This window comes from Meriones unguiculatus, chromosome 21 (assembly GCF_030254825.1).
Source record: "Meriones unguiculatus strain TT.TT164.6M chromosome 21, Bangor_MerUng_6.1, whole genome shotgun sequence".
NCBI classification, from domain to species: Eukaryota; Metazoa; Chordata; class Mammalia; order Rodentia; family Muridae; genus Meriones; species Meriones unguiculatus.
The window spans coordinates 14,796,784-14,822,192 of NC_083368.1; the positions used below are offsets into that span (position 1 = coordinate 14,796,784).

At 41.7% G+C, this 25,409-nt stretch overlaps 1 protein-coding gene, 1 non-coding gene and 1 pseudogene across 2 annotated transcripts in view; 2 read left to right on the forward strand and 1 right to left on the reverse strand.

Moving 5' to 3' along the window:
- Dpp6 (dipeptidyl peptidase like 6) overlaps positions 1 to 25,409 on the reverse strand; it is an 831,812-nt gene that overhangs the window by 795,951 nt on the left and 10,452 nt on the right. The gene's annotated exons all lie outside the window — the stretch shown is intronic.
- LOC132649792 (U6 spliceosomal RNA) lies at positions 8,920 to 9,026 on the forward strand. Its single transcript, XR_009588309.1, has one exon. It is a non-coding gene; the product is annotated as a U6 spliceosomal RNA (small nuclear RNA).
- LOC110560026 (putative nucleoside diphosphate kinase) lies at positions 15,776 to 25,111 on the forward strand (annotated as a pseudogene).

The window sequence follows — 25,409 nt, forward strand, 5'->3', positions numbered from 1 at the left end:
TATATGTGTGCATGTTAGATGTGTGTACCTGGTTGCCTGCCTGTGTCTGTCTATCTGTACAAATACATGTATGTATGTATGACTGTTCATTTGTTTCTGTATATTTGCATTTGTGTCTATAAATATGTGTGTATGTATGTGCATGTTCTGCCTGTGTGCCTGAATGTATTATGTACAATATGTGTATATGTGACTATGTATGTAACTGAGTGGGTATATATGTGTCTGTATGTACGTGTGTATGTTTGCATGCTACACAGTGTTAAGCTGATTCCTTCCCAGCAGCTGTTGCTCCTGAGTCATTGTCTGGACCTGCTTATTTTCTCTGTTTGAAGCAAATGTGTGTGGTGTTTTTTTTTAAGTAGCTGAATTAGATAAGATTAATATGTGCATTCATTTATGACATTTTATTCTAATGATTCCAGTTTCCACACGCATTTGCATGTTAAAGGGAGATTTAGCAGTACCCTTAGCTTGACTTCAGAGAAATGCTTGTATTAGACCTTGCATGATTAACAGGCAGCAGCCCGAGGCGGGGAAGTAGTTCCTGCTAATGCTTGCCTTGACATGTTACCATGGACTCCTTTGGCACGATGCTTCCATATTAAGGAGGCACTGGTATACCCAGATCCACTTCCCTAACAGTTTGCTAGAAAGGAAACATTTACTGTGGCTGTCCAAAGCAAACTTTCTGCACAATCCATGTCAGTTTAAAAGCCTCTGGCTTGATAGACTAGGCGTCACCCAAATGAATACTCCTTGGGATGAGGAGTGCTGGGATTGCTCCCTTTCATCATTTTCCAGATATGCTTGGACGAATGGGCCTAGACTTTGTAGTAAAATATCTCTCTGGGCAAAATCTGTTTTGTTTCCAAATTACTATGCACTGTCACTTATCTCCTTGAAGGGTCCAAACTCGGGGCAGTCTCCTCTCTTCCCGGAATGTATATTAAAGTAACATCCAATATACCAACAGCTCTCAGCCAGCAGGCTGGAAAGGGGAATTGCAGACTGGCTGTCTTTCACCCTGTTCTACTCCTGGTGACCACAGTGTCTCTCAGCAACAGCAATACCCCACAATGAGACAATCTGAAACAGGACTTTTTGCACTGGCGGTTTTTCTAGAATTCAGTACATAGAAGCTCTTTCCACCAACCAGTTTGCAGTGTGCAGGTCGATGTTTCAAAACAAAGTGCTACAATGCTCTCACGAACTGCAAGTGTCCCAGCAGACTGAGCGGGTTGCTCCTCCTACACTGATTCTGTGTCAGGACACAGTCATCCTGGAACTGTCTGAAGAGAAGGGTCATAGAGGGCAAGTGCTGGGGAAAATACTGGGGGCAGGGGAGCTTGCATCAATTAGAGACACTGTGCTGAATAATAGAATGATTTTCTCAGCTTACATATCTACTCAGTGTCTCGCAAAGCTTCCAAGTTCATACTCAGTAGAAAAGTGCAATCACAAAGACTGTGCCAAAACACATGAGGCCAACTGCAGAGATGAAACAGAGGGATGCTGAGACGCCTTTCAGGAGCCTGACCACCGGATACAATCAAACTAATTGAGCTGCACAGAACACCAGGATCTCATGGAATTTCGTTTATAAAGGCAATTTTTAAAATGATTTTTACAATATTCCAGATTCTGCATTTCAATAATTACACATCACAATGACAGAGCTATTTACCTGCAAATAACCACAATGGGCTTCAGATAAATGGGAAAATGAGCCTAAGGATGCCAGTGGCACAGTGACAATGATAAGCTACTAACCTCATTGACTTAGAGGTTGTTTTCCCTCGTTTTCATTTAATGTCCCTTCCCCGGAACTCTCCACACACGTTTTCTGATTGTTCCCAGTTGGCCTTTGGAGACTGCTGCAAACCATCTTCAACTTTCCCTGGCTACAGGAAGCTGAATGCCTGCCTGGCCCCACAGCAGGATGTTCTAGCAGGTTTCTTCCAGTGGCATCTATTGCTAAGCCCAGGCCAGGTCGTAACAAAGGCTAATCATGTTACCATTGCAGTTTAAATTTCTATATCCTAAGCCTTCAGGAACTATTTCTTAAGGTAGAGCTCCACTCCCCTCATGTATACCATGCAGGACATGTTCTTTCCAGAGTGTATACGCTTTTCACTTCCTGAGCCAGATGTGAGTCTGTTCTATTCTGACAAGAACACTAGTACGAGCTAAAAACAATGATTTTCCCAATCACTATTGATGGGCCAAAACAATATTTTCATTTTAATTAATTTTAATTTGCTTTCATTACTAGGAAGATGAAAACTTCCATATTTTTATCAGCTCAGATATTCTGTGATTTCACTCAAATCATTGTTTGCATCAGGTTCATATTTGTGTTGGTGAGCAAGCCCTTATCTGCCTAGAGTAATGTGTTTCATCAGAACATGCAGTCAGGGCCCCAGCACAGGAAGCTTAGTGTACGATGACTGAATGGTAGACTGGAGGAGAGAGGAACTGAGGATGTGAAAGCACCAACAAACTGAACCACGGTCCAAGTCCATCACGTGGCTGATTATATAATAAATGCAGAAAGTCATAATAGTACCTTGGCAAATAACATCTAACTAGAACATTCAATAGACAAAATATTGCACTGGAAATAATAAAAGTTAAAATACCTGCTTTTTTCTCCCCTTTTGTTCTTAGCCACCTATGGAGAAAGCACCGAGTTCTAATAAAGACAGAAAAACAGATTGAAAATAGATGCAGCATCCATTTTCCAAAGGGAGAACGCAGAAATGGAACTACTTAGACGTGTGCCATCATCTACAGGGCATGGCCACTGTAACATCAAACACAGTACGTGTCCACAGATTTAAAAAATGTAGCATGTATATTTGAGGGGGGAGAAACACTGAAGAGTCACAGAGAATGTTTAGAAAAGACTAGTATGTGGAAAAAAATGTGAACTAGGAAACGAAAGATAGCTGAGGACACAAAATACTAAAATACTAAAATAGCACAGCCAACAATACGTACTGAGTTCAGCACAATCAAGATATATCCATTACCAAAGCAAAAAGACTCACCTCATGCAGTTGACAGTCGGGGGACAGAATCACGTGTTAACTATGTTAGAACCAGGAAGACTCATAAAACAGAGAAACTTGGCTTGTTTCTCTGAAACAAGGACAGAGAAACTTGGGCTTGTGTGGGGTGCCAAGCAACCAGCTCTCATCTGCTTATTACTGCCCCATCACTCCTAAGGATCCAACTCATCCCTCTACCCAGCTCCGCAGAACTCCTGGATTAAAATATACAATAGTAACATCCATGCTGACTAGAAAAGCCTAGGGTCAACTATTGGTAGTGGAGGCTTGGCATCTAGATTTATTAATTACTTATGACATGGTGGAGTTTAAACTTCATTTTCTTTCCAGAACTCTGCTTAACTGATGTTTGTAATTTTTTTACAAAGGATTTTATCTTGTATTACATTGGGGCTGCTTGCTTTGGCTTTAGTTTTGCTCTGATGCAGTAGGGTTTTCCTTAAAATCATTTTTGTCAACACTAGTAAATTTAAATCAAATTCATATCCTCACCATCCCACACTCCGCTGCCTCTTCCCCGCAAAGCTCAGCACTCAAAAAGGAAATTGCAGACCATTTGGGTGTGGCTTGTTAATAATGGAGAAAGAGGTCTATTTAGATTCTTGTGGCATGCCTGTGAAAACCAGCCTCCCGTTGACTGTGGCAGGAGTGTTTATGAGCTTTACTGCAACTGAGCTCTGCAGGTGTTTAAGACTTAAAGTGGAATTCATAATCATACCTTCACCTGAAATTAAACTTTTTCTAGCCGTAATTCATCATCTAAAATCAATTCTGTAAAACCAAGAACAGGTAAAGCATTCAGGATTATCAAATACCTACCATTCAAAGACTCCAGCCCTTTGATGACGTGAATGGCTAGAAGCTCAATGTTAGCTCCATGTTAAAGAACAAGATGGGATCGAGTGGCAGAGAGAAGATTTTCTATCATTTTTATTATCATGTGATTGCAGATCCAGAAGCTCTGTCTTCTGGATTTATGTTTATTGCCAGCACAGCACAGTGAGTGCAGTTTTGGATGTAGATTGATGATGAAGATGTGCTAAGAAGGCAGATTATGGCAAGGGGTAATATACACGTGATGCTGGCAACATATCTCATCGGAAAACCTCAATCTCAAATGCCATATTTTGGTAGAAAAGGGACAGGAAAATAATTTAATTGTTTTACTGCACACTAATTGTGTCCTTTTGCATTTCTTTTAAGTATAAAAATCTACCTTGTAAAAATGATTTTTTTATTTGCATGAGTGTTTTGAGTGCACATATGGTGTGTATATAAGCTACATGTGTGCCTGGTGTCGGAGGAGGCCAGGGAGGATGTCAGATTCAGTGAAACTGGAATCACAGGAGGCTGTGAGCCAAGATGGGCTCCGCAATCAAACTTTAACCACTGAGCCATCATATCCCCAGTCTCTTCCTCTATTCCCTAAAATTTCAAGACACATAGCAGATGAACATGTATAGCCTGACTACTGTCTTCATGCACATTATAAATGGTTGTGGGATCAGTCTGTGTCGCTCCATGTAACTATGCAGTGTTCGAGTTAATGTAAAACACTGCAGCATGTGATCTAGGCTGCTTTGATGAGTATCAGGAGTGTTTTCAATTGACAGTTGCTGTAATGATGATTCTATGAATACTCTTTATATTTCTCTTGGTGAATGCGTGTGTTTGTATGTGCTTAGCAGTGAAACTACTGGAATACAGTGACAAACGACTGTTTTCTTAAATGTACACACCAGGTTCCTCCCATCAATGTGCACCAGTTTGTTTCATCGTTTTCAGAGTGTTTGAGGAGGGAAGTGTAGGAGCATACTTTCATTTTCCAAATCTTTATATCTAATTCAGACTTTATTACATGCCACACATTATAGGTGGCTGTGCCTTAAAAATAGGCTGGTTGGTCACATGACTTTCCCGGCTTTGTGATTTGTGATATGTCTGTGACGTGTCCTGTACTGTACACACTCCACATTGCTGACACTCTACACTGGCCCCAACAAGGTTCTCCCAGTTCACTGATTTTCTGTTAGTGGAGTTTAGCTTCACAAAGCAAGTTCAGGCCTGTTCTTCATAAAGCTCCCAGCGTGCAGCACCTGGACCTTCTCCCTCTCATCAAGGACCACAGAGTCAGACTACAGCAGGTATCTGTGAAGGTTATCACACATGGTGATAAGCAGGCCACTTTGTACCTAGATTCGCACTCTTCACCAGGTCCTTCCTTTCTCCATGACTATGGATCCTGCCCTGACCGCAGAGTAGAGTCATCTCAAGACTAGACTGAGAAAAGTAGGTGGCAAGAGATGATGCTCTTTGCATCCCTGTGGAAGTGGTGAGGCCACTGTGTAGAAAGAGCCCCATCTTTACATGTGTAAGACCCAATGCTAGGGGGTGAGACCCTCACCCTTACTTTCATGCCCCCTTTCTTCTTCTAGTCCCTAGTGCTTATATTCTTTAAAGCAATGTTGGATTTTATTATGAAAAGTGTCTCCCAGGAATGAAACAGACATTAAAGAAGAGAAAGAATTGCTTAGGATAAGGACAGTCCAAAATATGCATATGAGCTTCTTTTTAATTGCATTTTACTTTACTTTTAATTTTAATATTTTTGAGAATTTTATATAATGAGCTTTGATCCTAGTTATCCTCCAACCCCTCCTAGATACATCTAGCCCCTTCCCTACATACCTAATATTTTATCTTCTTTAAAAAACAAAACCTATAAAGTATAATACTTCCTGCCCCTATACTCTTGGATGTATGGCCTTCCACTGGATTGTGTTTGACTTACAGAGTCTATGCTCTTAAAGAAAACCTTCTCTTTCTCTCCTAGCAGCTATCAGTTGCTAATACTTCCTTAGCTAGGAGTGGGGTCTTGTGCCTGCCTCTGCTCTCCATGGTGGGATTTGTTTTGGTTTGAGCTTGCAGAGATCTGAAACATTCTATCATAACTACTGTGTGTTAGTGGTTTAAAGTTTTTAAACCACTTTAAAGTTGTGCTTTGCAGTTTCTCTCTTAACCTGGCTATCAACCAGTTAATTGAGCCTGGACTATTACATTTGTTTAATAAGCTTTACAGCACAATAACTGAGCAGTATTAATCTATTTTTAACTTCTAACCTAATCTAGCTTCCTCCCAGAGTAAAGGCCCAAGATGCTTGCATTTTATGGCTGCTCTCTCATGATGTCTCCTGGACCTCTGCTCATGGCTGAATCCCTACCTCCTCTCTCTCTCTCTCTCACTCTCTCTCTCTCTCTCTCTCTCTCTCTCTCTCTGTGTGTGTGTGTGTGTGTGTGTGTGTGTGTGTGTGTGTGTCTTTCATCTTCTGCTGGCTGGCAGGAGGCCCAGCCCAATGCTCTCTCCTGCTCAGTGATTGGCTGTTAAGCTGTTTTATTGGCATAATCAGGGAACAATGGAAGCAATGTTTACACAACATTGAGACAGGAGATACTCAGAACAAGGATTCAACCAGATATGGGGGGTGGGGCACAGAATCAGCATTTGAATGTTGTACACAATAAGATGATTCCTACAACTGTGAGTTCATATCTGCACTTACCCTGCAGTGTCTAGAAGACACTATTTCCTCATGGTCTCCCATAGCCCGTGGCCCTTGCAGTCATTTTGCCCCCTTCTTTACCAATAATCCCTGAGCATCTATAGCATTTGTTCTCAACCTGTGAGTCGCGATCCCTTTAGGGACTGAACAACCCTTTCACAGGGGTTACCTAAGACTATCAGAAAACAGATATTTACATTACAATTCATACCAGTAGAAAAATTACAGTCACAAACAGCAACAAAAATGATTTTATGGTTGGGGGTCACCACAACATGAAGAACTGTATTAAAGGGTCACAACATTAAGAAGTTAAAAACCACTGGTTTTAGAGAAATCAGAGTCCACCCAAAAGACAGGGTTGGTTTTAAACTCCCAACAGCATGACACCAATACAGAAGAAAGGGTCCACAGATGTTGAGCTGAAAATGTCAGTTCCCACCAAGTTGATCATTACTTCTAGACTGGAAAATCCATATGAAATGTAAGGTATGTGACTATGTGTATTCCTCTAGAATAGTTATGTATGTTCTCTGGGGAAGGGCTGATATCATTCTTCAAATCAATACTTAAAAAAAAAATCGTGACTTTAAAATAGTTAATCACTACTGCCTTAAGATTTGGTTAACCAATTCACTATATGAAAAGGCCATCGAAACACATAATAAGTTAGGGGCCAGAGAGATGGTTTGGCAGTTAAGAGCACTCATTGTTCTTGCAGAGGACCCAGGTTCAGTTCCCAGCACCCACATGGTAACTCACAACAATCCATAACTCCAGTTGCCGGGGATCTAATGTCCTCTTCTGACCTCTCAGAGCACAGCACATACATGGTGCTCATATGTACATGCAGGCAAAACACTCATACACATAAAATAAGTAAATCTAAAAGCAAATTTGAACAGCATTAATTGAGCTAAACTTCAAATGTCATTATAATGTTTGAATGAGTATGAGTCTCAGTAATTGCCATGGACTGTGGCTCTAATGTGGGTTCAGATAGAATCTCCCGAGCCCTGCCAGCTCCTTTAAGGCACCCAAGTATCTCCAGAATAAAGAGGACACTGGGGCCTCCTCCCTTCTCTTCTTGAGAAAACCCCAGGGAAAACAGAACCTTGCTTCCTGTATCTGACTTCCTGCCGTCAGGATGATGTGCAGAGGGCAGAGTCTACAAACTCAGCACACACCACGCCATCTACCAGGAAATATTCTGGTTCCCAATGGGGAACCGTGGTGGGTGGCTTCTCCCCAAGTCCAGCCAGATTGGAAGAAAGAGGCTCCCCCAAAAATCTCTCTGCTATTTGCTCACTGCCAAGTCCGCATTCTCTCTGCATGAGAGAGAACAGCCTCCCCAGCAGCCCTGGGGAGTTCGATCCAGGATTAATGAGGGATTTAAGCAAATTGTTAGGCTATTTCTCATCTTGGATTGAAATGTCAGAGACAGGATGCAGGGGCCAGCGAATCCCAGGTCACTGGGGCTCCTGTCTGCAGGGTGAAATGAGAAATGCACCTGGAATGATCACGAGGCATCATGGCTGGGGCTTGCACAGGTAACTCATAAATCCACATTTTAAACCCCCTCTTCTAAAATAACTCAGAGAATATACCTAAGAGTATGAAACGAGCCACTCCTTGTCAGTTTCTTCCTGATAAATGCTTCAGGAAAGAATCCTAATAAATACGTCAGGCAAATGTATTGTGGCCATCACAATTTTTTCCTGCTTTATTCTCTCCTTAGCAGTTAGAAATCATATTTATTTTCTTTCTTCCATATCCAAGGTTAGGAAGGGACGTCAGGTCATGATGCATCTTGCAAAGAAATCGCTTTGGGGGAGCCCACATCTCACATCGTACTTCATATAAACTGGAAAGACCAAGAAAATCAGAACTTGCCCTCCCTGACACACACTCTAAACTGCTCCATTCCAGCCTCACTCATCTTTCTCATCAATAGTCAATTTCCTCCTCATTTCACTAGCTCCATATTCTCAGCACTCCTATTTTTCAAGGCCCCTGTCACCTGTCACGGTGCTCTTCAGGGCCCCATGCCTTTGGAGCTTTGTCAACAGTTCCATTGTGCAATGGTTAGCACTGTGGACTCTGGAGGTTGTCAACATACATCCTCAGAAACTGCAAATGCTGGCAGCTGCACACTGAGCACATGTCTGATGGGCACAGCTCTGCTGTGCACTGTGAGTGCTGTCTATGTTTCTGAACACACCAGAACCTACTTTTGCTTTCAGGAACTTGCTATTGAGAGGCAGGATGGAAATAAAAAAAATATGGTGCTCGCTTTGGCAACACATATACTAAAATCGGAACAATACAGAGAAGATTAGCATGGCCCCTGTGCAAGAATGACACGCAAATTCCTGAAGCGTTCCATGTTTTTCAATGAAAAATAAGGAAATCATGAAATTTGCAGGTAAATGGTGGGAACTGGAAAGGATCATCCTGGGTGAGCTGTCCCAGAAGCAGAAAGACACACATGGTATATACTCACTCATATAGACATGTAATATAGGATAAACCTACTAAAATCTGTACATCTAAAGAAACTAATAAAGATGGAGGACCCTGACTAAAATGCACAATCCCCACCATGAAAGGCAAAGAGGATGGACATCAGAAGAAGAGGAAAACAGGAAACAAGTTAGTAACCTGCCACAGAGGGCCTTTGGAAGGCTCTGCTCTACAGACTATCAAAGCAGATGCTGAGACTTATGGCCAACTGTTGGGCAGAGTGCATGGAATCTTATGAAAGAAGTGGGAAATAGTAAGATCTGGAGAGGACAGGAGGTCCACAAGGAGAGCAACAGAACCATAAAATTTGAACACAGGGGTCTTTCCAGAGACTCATACTCCAACCAAGTACCATGCATGGAGATAACCTAGAATCCCTGCACAGATGTAGCCCATGGCAGTTCAGTGTTCAAGTGGGTTCCATAGTAATGGAAAGAGGGAATGCCTCTGACATGAACTGATTGGCCTGCTCTTTGATCACCTCCCCCTTGAAGGGGGAGCAGCCTTACCAGGCCACAGAAGATGACAATGCAGCCACTCCTGATGAGATCTGATAGACTAGGATCAGAAGGAAGGAGAGGAGGATCTCTCCTATCAGTGGACTTGGGGAGGGGCATGCGTGAAGAAGGAGGAGGGAAGGTGAGATTAGGAGGGGAGGAGGAAGGGGTTTATGGAGGGATACAAAGTGAATAAAGTGTAATTAATAAAAGTTAAAAAAAAAAAGATCACCAAGCTCAAGGGAAAAAAATATGTTCAGAACTAAAAATGAAATTGGGAAACTTTGGGATTTTTTAACAAAAAGTTCAATAGTGAGGCTCACCTCAAACTATTTGATGAACTAATATGCACTATTGCAAGAAATAACTGGAACCAGCGTTTTGCTCATACTCACACACACACAAACACACACACCCTTCTGAGTGCCTGTGAGATGCTCTGCCCTCATTCTCCTCCAAGGTAAAGGATCTGCTTGTGGACCCCAAGTACGAAGCAACTATCACTAGACACGTGACTGATTGTCCCAGGACCAGAGGCCCTGCATAAGCTCACATAGGGTGGAGGACATGTTAACTAGCCTGATGGAGGTTAACCACTCTCTGTTGTATGCACACATCTACATCTCACACAGTGCTCCTAAATAATATGATAAGTCACAGGCAAAGATGAGTAAAATGAGCAATAATAGATGGGAATTATGGTGTCACCATTATTGTTTATAGGTGGTACCATCAACTACACAAAGTCCAGGGACACTGTTAGAGACAGAGATAAAGAGAATGTTGTGAGAATAGAGATGAGCAGCCAACAAAAACCAGTGACTTTTGAGAGAGGAAAAAAAAATCAGGAGTTCTACAAGGAGCAAATATATCTGGGCACAGGGGTCTTTTCTGAGGCTGATTCTCCAACCAATGACCATGCATGGATATAACTTAGTACTCCTGCTCGGATGTAGCCCATGGCAGCACAGTATCAAATGGGTTCCCTAGTAAAGTAAACAGGGACTGTTTCTGACATGAATTCAATGGCTGGCTCTTTGACCTCCGCTTCCCCCCCCCAAGGGAGGAGCAGCCTTGCTGGGCCACAGAGGACACTGAAGCCAGTCCTGATAAGACCTGATAAGCTAGGGTCAGATGGAAGGAGAGGAGGACTTTCCTTATCAGTGGATTTAGAGAGGGGCAGGGAGGAGATGAGGGAGGGAAGGTGGGATTAGAAGGGAATGAGGGAGTGGGCTACGGCTAGGATACAAAGTAAATAAACTGTAACTAATTAAAAAAAAATCAGAGCCAGCATTTGAGCATGGTGGGCTCACTGCTCAGTCCTGCTCCCTGCAGCACAGAGAAGGATAACTTATAGGGAGGTCAATGTAATAAATGACAAATGTGGGAATTTTGATAAATTTTGACCATTTGCCATACAACGCTGTATCAGGCAATCAGACCCTTAGGTTCACAGACTTCAGGGATGACACTAAGATCATCATCGCAAATGTCATTTGACCTTGCTGCCTTCTGTCGATGAGTCCTCCCTGCAGAAGCACCTCCTAGAGCCATTCTGGGGTCAAACATAGTCACATGCTCCTAGCACATAGGACCCAGTCCTTTTAGACCTGAGTAAACTTTCTTCCCTAATTCCTACTGGGATGTCTTTCCCAGTCCCGGGTATGACCACAATTAATTAAAGAGAGTTAAATTTTTATTTGCACAATAAATGACATTATTTAAGTTATACTGTTGTCTTGGTTAGTGTTACTATTGCTATGCTAAAACACCACGACCAAAGCAACTTGCGGGAGAAAGGGTAACAGTCCATCACTGAGGGAAGTCGGGACAGGAACCAGGAGGCAGGAGCTGATGCAGACACCATGGAAGGGGGCTGCCTACCGGCTTGCACATCCTGATTTGCTCAGCCTGCTTTTTTATAGGGCTTAGGACCACCAGCCCAAGGATGACACCATCTACAACGGGCTGGGTCCTCTAGCCCATTGCTCTGCAGTCAGATCTTATGGGGGCATTTCCTCAGTTAAGGTTCCCTTCTTTTAGATGACTCCCACTGCACTTCACATCCCCTTTTCCTTTCTTTCCTTTGTGCCATTCATAGCTGGGCGTGGGGGCTCACACCTGAAATCCCAGCACTCAGAGAGGCAGAGGCAGGCAGTGAGTTTGAGTGAGTTTGAGGCCAGCCTGGTCTACAAAGTGAGTCCAGAAAATCCAAGATGAAACAGAGAAACCTTGTCTTGAAAAAGTAGCCATTCACAGAAGAATATGAAGGTGTCCCCAGCCAATAGGGCAAAGATATAGTCACTCTCTGCCCTAGAGCATAAACAAGTGAACTTCCTGTCCCTGTATGCTTGCCAGTTCAGTCTGGGTCTTGGTGCACACTTTTTACAAGTAGAATTGTGTTGCCTAGTTACTTTTACTTTGTTTACATATTACTGTGTGTAACGTGGAGATTATTCTCTTTTAACATGTGTTATCTAACTTTTTTTTGTGTGTAGAACCTAAGTGTTAATGTGAATGTTCCATTGTTATCTCAAGTTGTATTAGATATGGAAATTTGGAGAGTTTATGAATTAAAATACATACTGTAATTTAATAGGCAGAAAACATGGGCCCTTATTTCCCTTCTTAAAAAAGGTTGTAAGTGGCCTCATGGCATCTTTGAAATGTACCAAGGTTTTATTTCGTTTTGTTTCACCCAAACTCCCTTTCTCCTCCTCCCTGTTTCTATAAAGTGGCAGAAAGAAATGTCCTTGTCTAAATAACCGACAATTTAAAGTTCATAGTGGGGTTTTGCTTTTCTCATTCATCTTTGTCTTGATTCTCTTCAACAGACTGATCCACAACCCAGGAGCTGAATTCTAGGAGCTCACAGTTGCTGACTTTTCAAATCATCACTTAGATTCTGATATAGACAGAATCAAAATGGGTGCATTAGGAAGTTGGACAGCATGAACTACTTGGAAGATTAAGTGTTTTGGGTTGATGTATTAGTGAACTCTACCTTAAAGAAGAGAGACTCCTAATGTACAATCACTGGAATGCATCAAAGGAGGAACAGAGCTATGCCTGGCCTCCTGGCCTCTTTTTTAGATAATTATTTTTAAAATAATGATAAGGTTTACAACGTTTCCTCAACTGTTACTACGGGATTTTGGAAGAATTGGACATGAGAAATGTATAAAACCCATTATATATAGATTATTGTGGAACACATTATTTTCATGCTAATAAGTCAACATAGTTAAATCAATAAAGATTTCCTAGAGAAATTTTAAACCCAAAATTTTCTCTCTATTCAGTGGCTTTCTGGCATCACCATTCTCCATATATGTCACAATCCCTAGCAGATATTTACCAAGCATACACTAAGGACAAGGGTGTACTTTTTGTTCTGGGAAGAAAATACATATAAATACAAAATTACCTGTCAAATTTATAAGAACATGGGTACATAAATATAAGTTGTATTCAAAAATAAAAAATTAGGCATAAGCCAGACTTCTGGAAACCTGCTATGACAACACACATTTAACAAAAGTAGGAAGAAGATGGAGACATGGATGTTTCCTTATAGCCTGGGGCATCTGGGAGCAAAACTGAGCATGAAAACTCTAGCCTTTGTTTCTATTCCAACGCTACTTTCCACATAAACGACAGCAAAACTTTTAACTACAGTTCAGGATAATAGAGACTGTAGTGGTCAAATCACTGTTAAGACTATCTTCATGATATCAAAATGTCCACAGACTCTTGACATCCATACACAGTGCAAGGTACTGTGGATTATTCTGTCAAGGCAAGTGTTTCCTGTCACCCGAAGTGTGGCCAGAGGACCACAGAGCACAGACATCCTTTGGGAGTGTGTTTTTGAAGCAGAACCTCATGCCCCACTCAGGCCACCCATCTGCATTAGAATGAGAACCTCGTGATGATTGAGAGGACTCAGATGCACACGTGTTTTCAAAGAACTGCAGGAAAGACGTAAACTAGGGTAGGGAAGTGACTCCTTCTGAACCCCCCCCCCCACTTCTTAAGTGTGAGCATACAACTGCCATTCAGACCTTCAGTGGATGCCTGGAATCATGAGTAGCATAAAAATGTCTTTATGCACTATGGTTCTTGTCTTTCCTTATAAGGTATAATTTGTAAATTAGACATGGTAGGAGATCAGCAGTCAATAATAAAGCAATTAACTGCAACAAGTAATGTGAATGTAGCCTTTCTCTCAAAACCTCTTCTCTCGAAACCACCGAGATGGCTTAGTGGTTAAGAGCACTTGCTGCTCTTCCAGGGGACCAGGGTTCAGTTGTCTGAACCTACATTATTAGACAGGGATTGGTGGAAGCAACATGGAAATACAGGCAGTCACCTCCAGAAGCAGAATTGCTCTTTTAATCAGAACAACGAAGGGCCACAGTCTCTTTGAGGAAGTGGAGGCTGCATGGTGGCACTTGGGGCTAGATGTTTTGTAAGGCTTGAAGGCAGAACAGAGCACATCAGGATGGGAGTTAAATGGATAATTTTCTGGCCTTAGTTCTGCTTCTACTATTTCACATGGGGACTGTGTTGTGGATATAAACATGGTTTTGTTTTGGTTCCCAGGTATGTGATGTAGTGCTGATTCAGACACTCCACAGCAGCAGACAATTTGCTTTGTGTGGGCTCTGAGAGGAGCTCTTTGCCAGCTGCACAAAGTTTAAGTCTGAGCATTCTGGAGAGAGAATAAATGCCAGAACCCAGAGAGTGTAAAAGAAGAGAAAGACCTATACTGCTCTTGCTTCCGTCTTGCTGCTCCAGGTTGGTGTTGTGAGACAAGAAGATGAAATGAGGATTAGACTTGCTCCAAGGAACTCAATGACCCTAATCAGCAGGAAGCAGCTAAGAAAGAACTGTGCCCTCTCTCCCACTAACCCTTTTTTCTCTCCTACCTGGTGTTGGGGTGTTATAAGGGATTGGGGCGGAGTAGGGAGAAAAATGTAAACAAAAGAGTTTTTAAAAGTGTGTCTGTGGTTTGTGATGGAAGTTATTCTTGAGTAATTGGATCAGGGTTTTTCGGGCAATCATTTGTCAAACTGAGATAGATTTACCCTTATGCAGACCACACTGCCTGTAACTCCAGTTCTAGGAGATCTGGCAGTCTCCTCTGGCCTCCATGTTGCACCAGGATTACACAAGGTGCATTCAGGTAAAACATACATACATTCAGGTAAAACATTCATACACATAAACTGAAAAAAAAAAATAAGAAGATGAAGAAACAGTCTCTCCTCACTCTGCACCTTTTGCTTGTAAGGGAGCATGCTCTGATTGCTCTTCAGCAGTCATGAGCTGCCAGCATCTCTGCCCTTGCACCGAGCCGTTATCAAGTACAACAAGGGAGACAAGCACTCCCACTCTGTGCATTTGATCACTGGGGGGAGGGGATGAGGGTGCCGGCCACAGAAGGCAAATGACTCCAATGGCCCACCGTGAAGCTGGGCAGCAGGCACAATAACACCTTACTCAGAGAAAGTGTGAAGCTAGAAATTTACGAATATTTTTATATGATGTTTGGTTGTGACAGACAAAGCCAACATGCGGAACCTCAGCTCGGGGTACATTGGTTTTCTTCCAGTGTAAATAATCAGAAGTTTACTGCCTGCCGTAGGTGCATGCACTGTCTTGAGAAAACGTGGTCTCAAGCACAATGCTGTGTCCTATCCCACCCAGCTCTCAAAAATACCCTTTTCAAATCAGGCAAGTCTGTTCTGCAGGTAGCGGGGAATGAGAATGTCTCTCATGAACTAGAAATGGAGTCACTGTGGAAGTGACTTCTACAGTCACTTCTACAGTGTGGAAGGATCACACTGACAAGGCAGAGTGACTAGCAGAAGGGGACCACAGGACACAGGAAAACCAGAGACAGTCCCAGCTGGAGGGAAGGTAACAACCACCTTTCACTCCCTTGTGTGATTCTCAAGGGAAATCCTCAGAAAGCTCCCCATAAGAAATGCTCATCTATGTGCATGCATCAAACCCACAGAGACCTACCACCATGTGACACTCTACCTTTCTGCAAAGCACCTGATCCAAAACTTGGAGGAGTGAGAACCAAAGACAAATCAACTCAAGATGAAGGATGGATTTGCTGGAGAGGAAACAAGGAGGTGCCTGCCCTCTCCAGGGAGAGGTCTACTCACCTCCAGAAAGAGCCCCGCCCACCTCCAAAGAGAGCCCCATCCACCTCCAAAGAGAGCCCCACCCACCTCCAAAGAGAGCCCCGCCCACCTCCAAAGTGCGTTCCACCCACCTCCAAAGACAGTTCAGCTCACCTCCAGCTCATGCAACTACACTTGGAGCAAGCCAGGATGGGAGGGAGAAGAGCCTAGCTTTGACTAAAAACTGGAGCTCGCCAAAGCACTGTAGCCTGGACAAGGCATTTTAACTTATTCGACTCCACCATCAATAATTCAAACAAAAGAGGAATGGGGTGTGCTACCTTGAAAACTCAGGCATTTCTGTTTAGACTAGGTTAAATATTTGTTTGTTGATTGTCTCCTGGGTTTAAGCTATTCAGTGTAACATTGGTGAACTTATTCAGGGCTAGAGGTCTGGCCTGGTGCTTACAGAAACCTGCAAGCTGCTTTGTAAATTATGCAGCATTTTTGGTAGAGTTCATTTGATTGAAAAAGAAAAAAAAAATCAATATCTATACAAAGTACTTAAAAGGGAAAAAAAGCCAGATACATTATGGATATAACCTAGATTTCCTGATTCCCCTGAGACAAGATCCCCTGAGGATCTTATCCTCTCTATTTTGAACTTCTACTTAATGCTGCAGCAAACTGCCCAACTGATCATCACAAAACCTCAGGTCCAGCAGTAAAACGTTATTAGCAAACACAGAAGAGTCTTATTGATACTTCTCTAAAAACAAAAACCCCAGCAAGTGGCATTTCCATTGTTTCTCAGTGTATATCCCTATGCTAGTAAGTTTGATCTTCTCTTGTCACGAAGCCTGACAGACACCTTCTATTTGTCTGATAAACTCAGTTCTGGCAAGCCCCACCTAATAATAACCTGAGAAATGGCCCTTTCCAAATCCTGCTTCAAAAGTGATTGAGAGTCCATGGAGAGAGATGGTTCTGCCATGAGGTGTGTCCTGGGGTCTTAAAGGCTCATACAAGACTATGAATCACAAGCACAGGTTTTCCATTGGTCCATCCAACTTTGAGGTGCCTTGAGAAACGCTGTCTAACTGCTGAGGGCAGAGTGGTGCCCTCTGGCCTGGGAGTCCACCCTGGGGCCCATGTGGGTTGGAACATTTTCAGTGCCCATGCAGTAGAGCAGTCTAGCTGCATAAAACAGTCGCTGGAGAGCTGGGCCAAGACAGATGTCCCATTTGAGTTCAGACTGAAGTCAGCTGCCCAGGCGCTCTCAGAACCAGAAAGCAAGCTCTGCTTGCCCAAGATTACCAATCCACCAGCTAGAATAAAGAATTTTTTTAAGCTATCTTTTTTGTAAAAGTCAAAAGTGTGGCTGTTTCCATGTGTGTACAAACACCAGCACTGAGACACAGAGACTCCAGAGGTCACAACTTATCCAAAAGAAACTAGAGTGGACTCCACTCCCCCGCCCTGCCCCCTGCCAAAAAAAAAAAAAAAATGTAGCATCCATAAAATGACAGGAAGCAAGATACCTCAGAAAACGGCCTTCCTGAACATGTCCAGGGAGCGTTAGTAAGCTAACACTCAGTAGGGCAGGGTGTTTGCTTTCAGGCCTGACGGCCTCTGCAATCACTAGGTCTCACTGGGTAGAAGGAGAAAAACTGAGTTTTGTACATGGTCTTTTGATCTCTAAACAGTTACATACACTTGCATGCACTTGCACACACACACAAACACACAACACACACAGATACTCTCACATACACACATGAACATACAGACACATGTACATATAGGCACATGAATATTTTGAAAGTAATAAGAATATTTAAGATGTTTATCAACCTTCAAGAATATATGGTTTAAAACTTTGTAAAACAATGCTCAAACAAGAAAATAAACAAAGCAACAAAGGTAAACCCTATAAGATGATAATTAGAAATCCAATCCAAACTTTCAACAGCAAGCTTGAGGGTAGACCATTTGAAGCCATGCAATCAAAAGAAAGAGAATCAATTTACATCAATAAAAAACAACACATTTGGCCTAATTATCTGTAACAAGTGACATTATAGATGATATAATTGTGCTGCACCATCAAGATTTATTATATATATAATATCATTTTCAGGAATATGAGAAAATGCCAGAGAGAAACCACATCTAAAGACAGGATGGGTGAAACTTTCTGGGTGTGTAGAACAGAAAATCATACCCATTCATTAAAAACTTCTCATCAAATTCAGCCCTAAAAGGAGTTCACCAAGACACAGAACCAATCTATTAGAAATCAGTAAGTAGGCCCTATTCTGAGAGCATCCTGAAATGAGCAGGATGTAACTGTCAGTGAACTCTGCAGGATAGAAGACAGCAAGAGAATGTGTTCAAGTGCTGAGGAGAGAAATGTGTCAACCAAGAATAGCTTACCTAGCAAAGCTGTGTTTCAGAAATGGGAGAAAAACCTTTCCCCAACAAGCAAAAGCTAAGGGTGCCCATCAGCACTGGGCCTGCTTTGCAGTGACTTCTACCTGAAAGAATGTCTTCTCACAATGATATCAAACACAGGAAGCCAAGAGACTCAGTGGGCAACTGAGAACTCATTGGTTCTCAGAACCACCTAAATTCAGAACAGCTAAGCCTCAGTGATGGTGTCCCATTCATTTCCAGAATGAAGTTCAAAGGGCAAAGTGATCAGCAATAGCTATAGCTAAAATAAATTATGTACAGGTGCATAATATAGATGATGTAAATTCAGACACTAAACACTTAACGTATGGAGAGTAAAATCTGATAGTTGTACGCAATAAAACCACTTATTATCAGCCTGAAGAAAATTCCAGGTGTGATCTGCTTCAACGTGGTAACTAAAAAGCAAACACCTGCAAGAGAGAGACAACAACAAAACTGTTTTGAGTATACCACTAGAAACATCAATCGTGAAGGAAAACAGCACTGGAGAAGAAAGAGCTTGTCCATTAAAAAACAGAAAACAATAAAAAGGGAAAGTAGTTTTTATCGCTCAAAGTTACCCTGAATATAAAACAGGTTGAATTACTGAAAAATAAAATTTTTAAACAAAAAGATTTATGAATATGCTCCCTACAAGAGACTTGCTTCACTTTTAAGAATGAAAACATACTTATGAATGAAACATGAAGGATTGAAGAAGAGAGTCCATGCAGATGGAAACTAAGGGTAGCATAGGAGAGCAATGGTCACATATTGCTCAAACATTGTTCAATGAGTTGAAGACAGGCATTGTGCAATGATGAATGCCTCAATTTGTCAAGCAGACATAATAAACCCAACATAGGAAGGTGATGTTTATATAAAAAGATATCCTAAGAATGTGATAGGTGTGGGTAGCGTACTTTCTTACAATTACATCTATTAGTGATATTTTAGTTTAAGATTAGGATTTCTAAAATAGAAAAGGATACATCAAAATATTTAAAACTATTTTCACAGAGGTTGTCACTTCTGGTCAGAATGGATAAACAGGTAATATATTGCTCAAAAAATAGAGAATATGCATTCTTCTCAGGGGCTCATGGAATTTTCTCTAAAAATTTTTGTGGATAGAGCAATCCTGAACAGTATAGGATGAATGAATGAATGAATGAATGAATGAATGAATGAATGAATCTCTAAGATGTACCAACATACCTGACTTTAAATTATACTACAGAGCCATAGTGATAAAGGCAGCATGCCACTGGCAAGAAACAGACACACAGGCCAGTAGAATAGAGGACCCAGATGTAAATCCACAAAACTACAGCCACATGATTTTTGACAAAAGATGTCACAAATATACATTAAAGGAAAAAACAATATCTTCAATAAATGGTGCTGGGAAAAAATGGATTTCAATATTCAGAAAAGTGAAAAATTAACCATGTTAGGACACAAAGCAAGCCTCAAGAAATACAGGAAAAGTGAAATAACATCTTCTACGTGACGCCATGGAACAAAGCTAGTTAACAATATCAGCAGAAACTACAGGAAATAACACAAATTCATGGAAATTAAACACCACACTACTGGATGACAAATGGGTCACTGGAGAAATCATGAAGGCAATAAAAACTAACCTAGAATTTAACAAAAATAAAAATGTAATCTATGGTGTGCAAACATGAAAGAGGTCCTAAGGGGGAAGTTTACAGAGAAGTATAAAACACCAGAGAACCCAAATAATAACTGGGCTATGCCTTAAAACAATTAGTTTTTTATTTCTCACTCAGCACAAAACTCAACTTCAAATGGATAGAGGACCTCACAGAAGCCTCTGTGATACCCTGATACCCTAAAGCTTCTCAAGGAATAGAAGGGAGTATGTGTCCGTTTGCAGAAATGAATAAGGACTCTCTGAGTGGGACTATAGTGCAAAAAAGACAGACAGTTGACAGTCATCTTATGAAACTAAAAGGCTTCTGTACAACAAAGAAAACTTAGTCCAATGAAGATAAGCCCTATTCGCACATGCAACAGAGGATTTGTGTTTAGACAATACAAAACAAACAAAAACAAAAAAGTTAAAAAAACATAAAAAAACAATTAAAATAGGTTATGAAACTGAATGAAAGGTTCTCATTTTAAAAGGAGAGAGAAATATAATGACTAGTAATTTTTTAAAAAACTGTTCAGCATCTTTAGCCACCATGGAAATACATAGTAAAGTATATATGAGATTACATCTCACTCCAATCAGAATGACCAAAGTCAGAAATATAAGCGATAGCAAATGTTGGTGAGACTATAGGAGTGCGGCCAGTTTGGAAACCATTGCGGATTTTTCTCAAAAGTCTAGAAATAGAACTGTTATATGACCCAGCTGTCCCAATCCTGGGCACACAACCAACCGACTCTGTACCCAGTGAGGGAGACACTTGCATATCCATGCCCGTTGCTGCCACAATGTCCAGAAAATGGAATCAACATAGATGCTCACCAACTGATGAATAGATGATGAAAATGTCATACATAGAAACAAAGGAATGTTATTTAACTGCAAAAATTACAGTTATGAGGTTTTCAAGAAAATGGACAGAACTGGAAGTTATTATAGTGAGTGAGGAAACTCAGACCTAGAATGGCAAACGCTGCACTAGAAGGAAGCTCACATCTGGCATAGCAAATACGGTCAAAACCCCAAACCGCCTTCTAAACATTTACGTTTCTAACCACAGATTAATGCTGCTCTCAGCTCCGGCCAGAGAAACTTCATTTTGCAGTGATAATCCAGAGACTCGTATCTGGTCAGAGTGTCAGTTCTGAGCAAAGTGAGTGCTCAGCTGTGGATGGGCTGCCTGCATCAAGCTCCTGCCATCCAAGCATCATGCAACAGCACAGAAGATGTGGCAGAAAGAAGGTAAGAGCTGGTGGGTGAGGAGGAGTCGTAAAATGCTCTCTTCCAGATTTTACATTGTCACTGCGCCCGTGAGCTCCCAGGAGCTGTATATGCCTGCAAAAAATCAAGCCAGTCATAATCTCAGCATGTGTGGGAGGAGGTCTCCTAAAGCCCCATTTCCAGCTTAGGAGTGGATGGCAGTTGATAGCTGCTGGGTGTAGCAGAAAGTTTTGCTGTCTTTAAAGACTCAGTTATGTTATATAAGCATGTGTTTGTTTTAATCCCAGGTGTGAGATATAGGGTTGATTGAGATTGTCCATAACAGCATCCTATTTGCCTCATGTGGGCTCTGAGAGGGGCTCTTTGCTGGCTGAAGTTAGTTTACTTCTGAGGTCTCTGAGAGGGAATAAATGTCAGAACCCAGAAAGAGAAAGGGGCTCCAAGAAAGAAGAATGCTGTTGCCCCTTCTGGTGCTCTTGGTTGCTAGAGATATCCTGAAATGAAGATTGAACTTGCCCCAAGGAACCCAAGTACCCTAACCAGCAGGAAGCAGCCAAAAAGAACTATGCCGTCTATCCCCACTAACCTTCTTTCTCGCTTACCTAGGGCTAGGGGGTTGGTGGAAGGAATAAAGATGTGTAAAAAGCCAAATAAAATAGAGTTGAAAAGGGCACAACAGCTGGGTGAGACAGAGTCATCTTTGTTTCAGGTTGCTGGAGCTCCAGTGGACAGGCGACCCAGACCCACATCCGTGTGTGTGTGTGTGTGTGTGTGTGTCTGTCTGTCTGTCTGTCTGTCTGTCTCTCTCTCTAGCTACATATATATATATAACTGAAAGGAAGAGGACATGAAATTGTCAAGGAAATGCATTGGAAAAGCAGTTCAGGGGGAGTTGGAGGAGGAACTGTGTAAATAAGATCAAAATATGTTGTATGCACCTATGAAATTATCAAAGACTAAATACAAAAACTTTCAAAAAGCAAAACTTAGTGTACAGTTTTTATTAAATATCCATGTTAAATAGGGATATGGGCCAATCATCTCAGTCCTTGCTTTAAGAAAGAATGAAAAAATAATAAACTCAAAGTAAGTGTTAAAAATTTCATATCAGAAGTTCATAAGACAGGGATGTTTAAACTAAAAAGAAGTAAAATGGTTCCAAGTTTTCTGAGGACTATGAAATTGATCAACTGAGCACAAATGCTACCTCATACTTCCTTCTGGATCTCTTAAGGCTTTGGGTTTGATATCTGTGTTTATGACCCATTTTGAGCAAATATTTCCCTAAAGTGGTGGTTATGGATCAAAGCTGAGTTTTCTTCCTACATGCAAACATCCAATGTGAACATTTATATTCCTCAGAAGTTACCATGAAACGGGACTTGATAATTCACGAAGAACCTCAACTCAACAGAAAGAAAACGCACCATTGGGGATGTGTCAGAGATTTCCACATACTTCATGCAAAGGTGTGCGGACAGATAATGAGCATAAAAAGATGTCTGACACAATTAGTCACTGATGAAATACTTATGTCAACTGTCCCAAGATGCATTACACACTTGCTGAGATGCTTAGCGGCAAAACACTCATTAAGAGCCTTGGCAGGGATTCAGAGAGACTGGAAACCCTTTACACACGGGTAGAAAGTAAAATTCTAAGACCACTACTGAAAACAGTTTAACAGTTTAAACTTTTAAAACAAGCTAGTCAGGGAGCTGAGGAGATGGCTCAGTCAGTAAAGTGGCCACCGCACAAGCACCAATTTGAGTCCCAGAAGCCAGGTAAACAACCTCGACTGTGTGATGTGTTGGTAATCCCAGCCAGCACTGGGGAGGTGGAAACAGGCAGGTATGTGGACTCTGGAGAGCTAGCCTAGCCTATGTGGTAAGTTCCAGGTCAGTGAGAGACTCAGTCTCAAAAACCAACATAGATGGCTCCTTAGAAATGACACCCAGACTTTGGCCTTTGACCTTTGCATGTACATGCCCCCCACACATATCACACTAATCACATACCTACCATATGGTACATATACTCCTATCTACATGAGATACCAGCTACACCCAAACAGACTTGCACACAAAGGCTTAGAACATCTTTTTGGTAATATCCCCAAACCTGAAGCTTCAAAAAATCCATCATGGTAGGAAGACACAGAAATCACAGTATACACATCAGTCTACAACAAGTGTTTTATGTGGTAGTGCTGGAGTTCAAATCCAAAGCCTGGCCATATTAGCCCTAAGTAAACTACTGATATAGGCTTACGGTATGAACACATCTGAAAACATCTACAGTTAATGAAAGCTGTTACAAAAGTGATCACACATTAACATTCTCATAGAAAAAAAAATGTTAGAAAATGAAAATATAGTAATGGAAGAGAAGGTGATATGTTGCTTGTAGAAGAATCAATGAAGTGGGAGGGTCAGAAAAGAGATCACACGGCCTGTGGAACTTTCTAGAACGATACTTAATCTACTCAGTGTTCAAATGGGTGTATGCACACTTATGTAAAAGCTTACTGACTGTAAAATGTGAATCTGTAAAATAGATTATACATCAACCAAGTTGGTAATCATAGTCTTTCAGTGTTTTGATGTTTCAAGAGCAAAAGCAGTAATTATCACCATATTTAATAATTGATTTTAAGCTACAAAGTATAAACTTCATTAACAAAAGTGCCTTATATTTTGGTTCTCATTAAAGGTAGTTATTTTGGTATATGTTAAAAAAAATGACATCAGTAAAGGCCCCTGAAAAGACTAGTTGGGCAACCTGAAACATGCTTCAACTGAGTGAACTCCAGATGCTGAAAGACCCACTTTTGCATTTTTGTTTCTATTTCAGTGTAGAGTCATCTTTGGTCCCTGTGCTCATATCTGGCTTACTAATGCTCATCACTGTGCCTGGAATGCTCAAAGCATTAAATTTTGATAGGGTCTCAATGTCTGGCTAGATGTCCTCCACCCTCAGAAGGAGATGCTCTGAGATGCTACAGGTGATAAACATGACACCCAGCTCAGCTAACAAGGTCTTGTCTGTTGCTTCCATTGTTTCTGCTCTCAGTCTGTAACAATCCTGAGATGAACAGTTCAGATGCTTCACAATGGCCCAATATATCATCAGATTTTTAATATCATGTTTCTATTATTTGGGAATTTTGTATAATGAACCTTGATCACCCTACCTCCTAGTCCTTCTAGGTCTTTCTCCCTACCCTGTGATCCCTCTCAAAATATATCAAGGAAGGAAGGAAGGAAGGAAGGAAGGAAGGAAGGAAGGAAGGAAGGAAGGAAGGAAGGAAGCAAGGAAGCAAGGAAGGTAGGAAGGAAGGAAGGAAGGAAAAGAGAAAGCAAGCAAGCAAGCAAAGTCTAACTTGTAAGGTCACCTCCCTACACCCCCCCACCTCCACCTTCCTGCCACTGGGGCCAACTTGTGGGCTTTTGGACCATGGCCAACTTGAGCTCACTGTCATTGCCATCAAGCCAGGGGACATGCAACATAGCCTGGTAGACGAGATGATCAAGCTCTTGGAGCAGAAGCGGTTCCTCCTGAAGGCCATGAAGTTCCTTGTGGCTTCTGAAAAACACCTGAAGCAGCACTACCTTGACCTGAAAGGCTGACCTTTCTTCCCAGAGCTGGAGTACATGAACTCAGAGCGTGTGGTAACCACAGTCTGGGAGAGGCTCAGTGCGGTGAAGACAGGCCGAGTGATGCCGAGACCAATCTAGCTGAGTCTAAGCCAGGCACAGTTCAAGGGTATTTCCGCATTCAGGGTGGAAGAAAAATCATTCATGGCAGTGATTCAGTGGAAAGTACTGAACTGAGAAAGAGATCACTCTCTTTGAAGCCTGGAGAGCTGACTGACTACAAGTCTCGTGCCCATGACTGGGTGTATGAGCCAAGATCAGAAGTTCAAGGGTCAACCTCAGCTCCATCGAGAGTTTGAGGCCCCTGTGAGATACAGAAGACAGTCTCAAATAAGGAAATAAACAGACACACTGAAGAACGTGGACATATTTGGCACTGTGCACACGTGACCTGATGCAATTTTAAATTAGTCAGCGATGTCTCTATGGCTTATGATTTCTTAATATTCTCTTTTTGGAACCTTCATAAGAAAGGAAGACGAAGAGAGCACACATCACATGGTCACTGTGGTATGAAAACAGCTCAAGCACCCAGAAGCTCTGACACACTCAGCAGAGGATGAGCAAGGAGTTACATAAATTATTCTCCCTCTTTTG